This window comes from Coenobita brevimanus, chromosome 101, assembly GCF_032717465.1.
Source record: "Coenobita brevimanus isolate Jiangsu-jjx chromosome 101, ASM3271746v2, whole genome shotgun sequence".
In the NCBI taxonomy this organism is placed as follows: Eukaryota; Metazoa; Arthropoda; class Malacostraca; order Decapoda; family Coenobitidae; genus Coenobita; species Coenobita brevimanus.
In genome coordinates, this window is record NC_137054.1 from 65,362,012 (window position 1) to 65,369,597 (window position 7,586).

Here is a 7,586-nt window from a genome sequence, read left to right on the forward strand (position 1 = left end):
ATCCACATAATAGGGATGTACATAATAAGGATCTACATAATAAAGATCCGCATAATAAGGATCCACATAATAAAGATCCACATAATAGGGATGTACATAATAAAGATCCACATAATAAAGATCCACATAATAGGGATGTTCATAATAAAGATCCACATAATAGGGATGTACATAATAAGGATCCACATAATAAAGATCCACATAATAAAGATCCACATAATAAAGATCCACATAATAGGGATGTACATAATAAGGATCCACATAATAAAGATCCACATGGTAAGGATCCACATAATAAAGATCCACATAATAAGGATCCACATAATAAAGATCCACATAGTAAGGATCCACATAGTAAGGATCCACATACTGAATATCCACATAGTAAGGATCCACATAGTAAAGATCCACACAGTAAGGATCCACATAGTAAGGCTCCACATACTAAGGATCCACATAGTAAGGATCCACATAGTAAAGATCCACACAGTAAGGATCCACATAGTAAGGATCCACATAGTTAGGATCCACATAGTAAGGATCCACATAGTAAGGATCCACATACTAAGGATCCACATAGTAAGGATCCACATACTAAGGCTCCACATAGTAAAGATCCACATAGTAAAGATCCACATAGTAAAGATCCACACAGAGTACATCATCACAGGATTAATAGTTCTTTCCCCTTAACTTGGGCCAGATTTTCGTCCTGTTGCTGCTTATTTCACGTAGCTCAGTGGCAGTAAAGGACAATACTACGACTCTACATCAGTTCCATAGCACTTCTTCGTGACTAGCACAATATTCTAGTGTTTATCTCTTTTTACATCTTAGGATTATTATACGGAGAGATGTCAATTTTAGGCGATAAAAAAATGAAAAGAAAATGACTGCGGCACAACATCCTTTCCATGACACTTCTTCGTGACTTGCACAATGCTGTTGTGTCAGTATTTACTTATTGATGCAATTCAGGGCTCAAACAGGAAAAATGGTGATTTTAGGCCAAATTAATATGTAAGGCCTGTGTAGCAGAGACTATTTATAACTGATAAGTTGATAAAAAATCTTAGAAAGAGAGAGAGAGAGAGAGAGAGAGAGAGAGAGAGAGAGAGGTGGAACGACTCGTTGTTAGACGCTGACGATCAAATGACCATTTTGTTTTGTCACTGACTGACTGCATAGCTAAGGTAGCCAGTAAAGGACCATTATTAAATATTCTCACATGTTTGATCCGATTTTATTGCCAGACTTGGTACAACGGGTGGGGTTAGCCAAGGGGTTGACCTGCAGACTTCGAGAACAGTTCATCAAAGCAGTTTCACATTACGGTGACAAATTAAATACTTTTGATCCGATTTAGACTAAACTTGGTGGCAGAGTTGAGGGTAAGGCAAGAAGGAAGAGGTTGCTTTTGAGGAAGAATCAAAGGTCAAGGTCACTGCGCAAGATCAGAATTAAACCCGTGTGTGTCTGTGAACAAAATAACTAAAATTGCTTTGGCTTGACATGGACCAAACTTGGTGGAAGGGTTGGGGGACAGCCAAGGGGTTGACCCAATCATTTTAAGAGCAATAAATCAAATGTCAAGGTCGCATGACGAGGTTAACTTAAACACGTTTTATTTAGGCCTCAACTTTTTTTTTTTTTTATGCGAGGAAGAAGGAACCAAAGGCCATGAGCCCGCAGTAACAGTTCCCTCCAAGAGAAAAACAAAATACAATAGAGAGCCAAATTCAAGATCCGATCATTTTGAGATGCCTGGACACACTACGTTTGAAAGACTGGAGATCATAGGCAGAAGGAAATACAGACAGAGGGAGACAGTTCCAGAGCTGACCTGTTGCATAAATGAAAGACTGGGAGTAACGGTTAACTCTTGCATTAGAGAGTTGGACAGAAAAGGGATGAGAGTTTGCTGCCAGACGGGTGCTACGCGCCCGTCGTAGAGGTGGAGGAATGCAAGCAGACAGTTCAGAGGAGCAGTGACCATTAAAGTAGCGATAGAAAAGAGATAAAGAGGCAACAGTGCGGCGAAGAGACAGAGGTTGAAGGGAGTCAGTAAGAGGAGGAGAGTTAATGAGACGAAAAGCCTTTGACTCCACCCTATTGAGAAGAGCTGTATGTGGGGAGCCTCCCCACACATGAGAGTTGTACTCCACACAGGGGCGGATAAAACCCCTGTATAGAGTCAACAATTGTGCAGGGGTAAAGAAAGAGCGGAGTCGGCTTAGCACACCCAATCTCTTGGAAGCAGATTTTACAAGAGATGTAATATGATCTTTCCAAGATAAGTCCCGAGTAAATGAAACCCCAAGCATGTTCAAGGATGATGCAGGATTAATCTGAATATTATTAAACATTAGTGGGTATACCTGTGGAAGATTTTGTCGGGTTGATAGGTGTAAGAACTGAGTCTTAGATGCATTAAAGACAACCATATTATTTTTACCCCAGTCAGAGATATGAGCCAAGTCAGACATTAGGTGTGCCATAGCCTCATCCCTTGTTTCTTGAAGTAACTGTTGAGATGGGCGTTGCGGGAACCGAATGGAAAGGTGAAGGGTGGAGTCATCAGCGTATGAGTGGATAGGGTTAGATGTACAGCTTAGAAGATCATTGATGAATAAAAGGAAGAGAGTTGGTGATAGGACAGAGCCCTGAGGAACACCACTGTTGATAGATCTAGGAGAAGAACGATGGCCGTCTACGACAGCAGCTATAGAACGACCAGAAAGGAAGCTAGCGATGAAGGCACAGATAGAAGGATAGAAACCGTAGGAGGGCAGTTTGGAAATTAAAGATTTATGCCAGACTCGATCGAAAGCCTTTGAGATGTCAAGTGCAATGGCAAAGCTTTCGCCAAAGTCCCGAAAGGAGGATGACCAGGAGTCTGAAAGGTAGGTGAGAAGATCGCCAGTGGAGCGTCCCTGACGGAACCCATACTGACGATCGGAAAGAAGGTTGTGATAGGAAAGATGCCTTAAAATTTTTCTATTAAGAATTGACTCGAAAACTTTTGAAATACAGGACGTTAAAGCAATTGGACGATAGTTGGAGGGTTGGGAGTGGTCACCCTTCTTTGGGACTGGCTGAATGAGAGCAAACTTCCAGCAAGAAGGAAAGGTACAAGTTGACAGACAAAGGCGAAATAGTTTGCCTAGGCAGGGTGTAAGCACAGAAGCACAGTTTTTGAGAACAACAGGAGGGACCCCATCAGGCCCATATGCCTTGTTAGTACTGAGGCCAGTAATGGCAGAAAATACATCAACTGAAGAAATTTTAATGTCAGCCATGAGGAAGTCAGAGGGGGGAAGTGATGGAGGAACAGCACCGGAATCGTCTAAGGTGGAATTGGAGGAGAAAGTCTGTGCGAAGAGATCTGCTTTATCAGTAGAAGAAATAGCTACAGAACCATCAGAGTAGAAAAGAGGAGGGAAGGATGATGAGGTAAAGTTGTTAGAAAGATTTTTGGCAAGGTGCCAGAAGGAGCGGGAAGAATTCGAGTTGGAGAGTTGAGAGCATTTAGTATGGATGAAATTATTTTTAGTAGAGCGAAGAACAGACTTAGCACGATTCCGGGCAGAAACGTAAAGATTATGTGATTCAGGGGTGGGTTGGCTCCGGTACCTTTTGTAGGCCTTCTCCTTGTTGCGGACAGCATTAGAACAAGCGTGATTAAACCAAGGCTTTCTTGCGTTAGTCAAAGGATATGAGAAAGGAATGTATGCTTCCATGCCCGAGAGAATAACCTCCGTAATGCGCAAGGCACACTCAGATGGCTCACGGCCATGGAAGCAATAATCATTCCAGGGAAAATCAAAGAAGTACTGCCTGAGGGCCTCCCAGTCCGCGGCTCCAAAATGCCACAGACGACGTTTCCCTGGAGGGTCCGCAGGCCGTACTGGAGCGATAGGACAGGTTAAGGTAATAAGGTTGTGATCGGAGGAGCCCAACGGAGAGAAAAGATTAACAGAGTAAGCAGAAGGATTAGTTGTGAGGAAGAGGTCAAGTATGTTGGAGCTCTCTCCAAGGCGGTCAGGGATACGGGTAGGGTGCTGTACAAGCTGCTCTAGGTCATTAAGGATAGAAAAGATGTAGGCTTGTTCACCAGGTGGATCCGTGAAAGGAGAGGAGAGCCAAAGGTGGTGGTGAACATTGAAATCTCCAAGAATGGAGATTTCAGAGAAAGGAGAAATGGACAGAATGTGTTCCATCGTAGAAGTAAGATAGTCGAAGAATTTTTGATAGTCAGTAGAATTAGGGGATAAGTAAACAGCACAGATATATTTAGTCAGAGAATGACAGGAAAGCCGAAGCCAGAGAGTGGAGAATTCAGAAGAATCAAGTTCAGGAACACGAGAGCAAGATAAGTCGTTGCGTATGTATACACAACAGCCACCTTTGGCTTTGAAATGAGTATAGAGAAAGTAGGAGGATACAGAAAAGGGTTTGCTGTCAGTTGCCTCAGACAGCTGAGTCTCCGTTAGAAAAAGAAGGTGTGGTTTAGAGGAGGAGAGGTGGTGTTCAACAGAGCGAAAGTTAGATGAAAGGCCGCGAATGTTGCAAAAATGAAGAAGAAGAGAGTCAGACAGTGGTTCCAGGCACCTCGAGTCGTCACCGGGAGAGGGGCAGATGGCGGGGGCATTTATGGTCCCCCCCCCCTGGGGACTCCGAGGCTGGGTGAATTGACGCCATTTTGGTGAATTTTGAATAGGAAGTGTAGTGTGTACTGTGCATGTAGTTTGGTGAAGATAGATAGAGAAATTTGTACTGGAGAGCATGCTGGCCTACTCACTGAGACACTGAAAAAGTTCAGCAAAGGGGGATGGTCAGGAACTAGTCCTGAGGGCTGATGAAACGGGAGCTCCAGCACTCCCTGTCATCAGCTTTCCATCCACCTCGGGAGTACTGCCCTGCTCGACTGGTGCTACAGTCTACTCCACGTGGAAGGATTCCGGGTAAGGACAAGGGAATTTGATTTTAATAATCAGTCAAAGGCCAAGGTCACAGAGTAAGGCCAAAGTTCCACCTGTGTGTATTGTAGGTTACTAATATATACTTGATGCATGTCAGTATGTGTTTTGCTTGACATCGCCAGTTACTCGATAGTCTAACCTGAGGTACGTGGAAGTTAGGACAATTATGCCGCTTTTTACTGATAACAAACAACAACTAGACAGCATTCACGATGCGCATACCTCCTTCAATGCCATTGAGATTAAAAAGGATTTAGATCCGGATCCGTGAAGATATTGTGTGGAATACACAGAATCAGGATCCGCCCCTAAATTTAATTCCTTGACCCGTGGCGCACTCTTTCATAAAATTTTAGTGAAATTCATTAAGAGCTTTTGGAGATACCGTGTGGACATCAGACAGACATAGGCGAATACATAACCTCCTCCAACTTCGTTGGCGGATGTAATGAATAATAAAAAGTGTCTTGAAATGTGTGACTGCTGAGAGATTACGGAGTTGTAGCCTTCCCGGAGAGCGGATGAGACACAAGCCCAGGTCTGGGTTCGTAGTGAAAGCTGACGAGTAATTTCCCAAGACATATTTGAATTGAAGTTTACGTCATGGTTCACGTAGAGGAGAGCTGCGTCTCTGTGTAATCCCATCTGAAACTATGTAGTTCTTTTTTCTTCCTGTAAAAACCACTCTTTGACGACTTAAAAGGTTGGATTTGATCTCATAGTTACCCAACTTCGTTTTCATTTCATTTCATTTTTTTTTTTTTTTTTGCGTGTATCTCTCAGGCAATTTAGTTGTCTTCATTATATTGACTTTCTGACTGAATGCTATTCGTTAAATCAAGTAATGTAGGTGAAGTGGTCAAAACTTCTAGCAAGCCATGACGATCTTTGTCATTTATTTAAGTATATATTACACACACACACACACACACACACATATATATATATATATATATATATATATATATATATATATATATATATATATATATATATATATATATATAAACCACTCAGAATAGACAAAGAATTGTGTGCTGGTGCAATGCTTGATAAATAATTGCTTACAAGAAAGTCGATTCCGTGGCACACGTGAAAGTACGGAAATTCATCACCAATCGTTGGTATACACGCACTTTTTTATTTCATTCAGATTCAGAGCCGTGGTTCAGTGGGTTAGAGCGCTCCGCTCTGACCGAAGGGTCGGAGGATCGAATCCACCCAAGGGTCATTGGTAGACATCAGGAAGGGCATCCGGTCATAAAATGCTACACGCTCTAGTCCAAAAGTCCTCTACCCAGAGGCAACGCCTTAGCCCTTCGTGGATACCTGGCGTAAAAACAAATTATTATTATTATTTTTTTTTTTCCACATCGAACTGTTTTATTCAACAGAGAACAGTCCAGGCAGTTACAGTGTGTTAATGAGGATTGGTAATGTTGTCTAGAGCAAAAGGTGAAGTTGACTGTGTGACCTTGAATCCTTCACCTCAAGAACATCATTTTTACGTTACTCTTGTTGCTATCAGGAAATGTTATTTAGTTTCGAGTAGTAGTGGTTTCCCCTCTGAAAGGCTTAGATATAACCTTCATTAATCCTCCACTGCCTTTTTTAAAGCAAAACTAAAATTCTTTCACAGCAGCAACAATCTTACAAAACCTACGACACTAGACTAATGATGTTGTGTTGGGAAAGATTAAACTCCAGTGCTTCCCTCTTCTCTCACTCCCTTCCTCCTTCCTGTCCTTCATTTTCTCTCCCTCTACCGATCACTTCACTCTCCCTCTACCGATCACTTCACTCTCCCTCTACCGATCACTTCACTCTCCCATCACTCCTTTGCTCCCTCACTGCCATTTCTCCCTTCTTCACTTCATATTCCCAATCACCCCCTGCCCCTCATCACTTGTTGCCCCCATCGCTCCCTTCCCCCCCCCCCCCCGTTGGTGTTTGTGGGGAGGTCACGGCGGCGCTGCCAGGCCGGGGTGCCGTACAACAACGTAGGAGTGGCGTGGCTGGCGGGCAGGTGAGTGAACAGGCAGGCTGTTAGCCTGGTGCTGGTAGGCCCTGGCAGTCATTTCCTGGCCGCAGTGACGTCCACGCACACGACACGCGCCTCTACGCGCCCTGCAAGGCCTCTCATCGTCCCCTTTGCTGTGCCGTGCTGTGTCGCACGTGTACATGTGCCTGCCGTGCTGTGCCTTGCTGTACCTCTGCTCCCGTTGGATGTGTGCGCCTGCCAGCTGTCTTTTGTACTCTAGTGATCTTAACTAGTGTGCTGGAAAGACCTAACTTCCCTCCTGTTGGTGCTATTTTGTACTGAAGTTGACCTAAGCTGCTGGTGATGATTGTGTGCATTAGTGACCGAGGTATTGGTGACGCTGGATTATAGTGATATGACGTATTGGTGATCTCTGTACTCTGATGACCTGTTTCTGGTGTTCGCGGGTATTTTTTTTTTTTTTATGCGAGGAGGAAGGAACCAAAGGCTGAGCCCGGATAACAGTCCCTTACAAGAAAAACAAAAACAATACAAAAGTGAGCCAAATTCAAGATCCGATCATTTCGAGATGCCTGGACACACTGCGTTTGAAAGACTGGAGA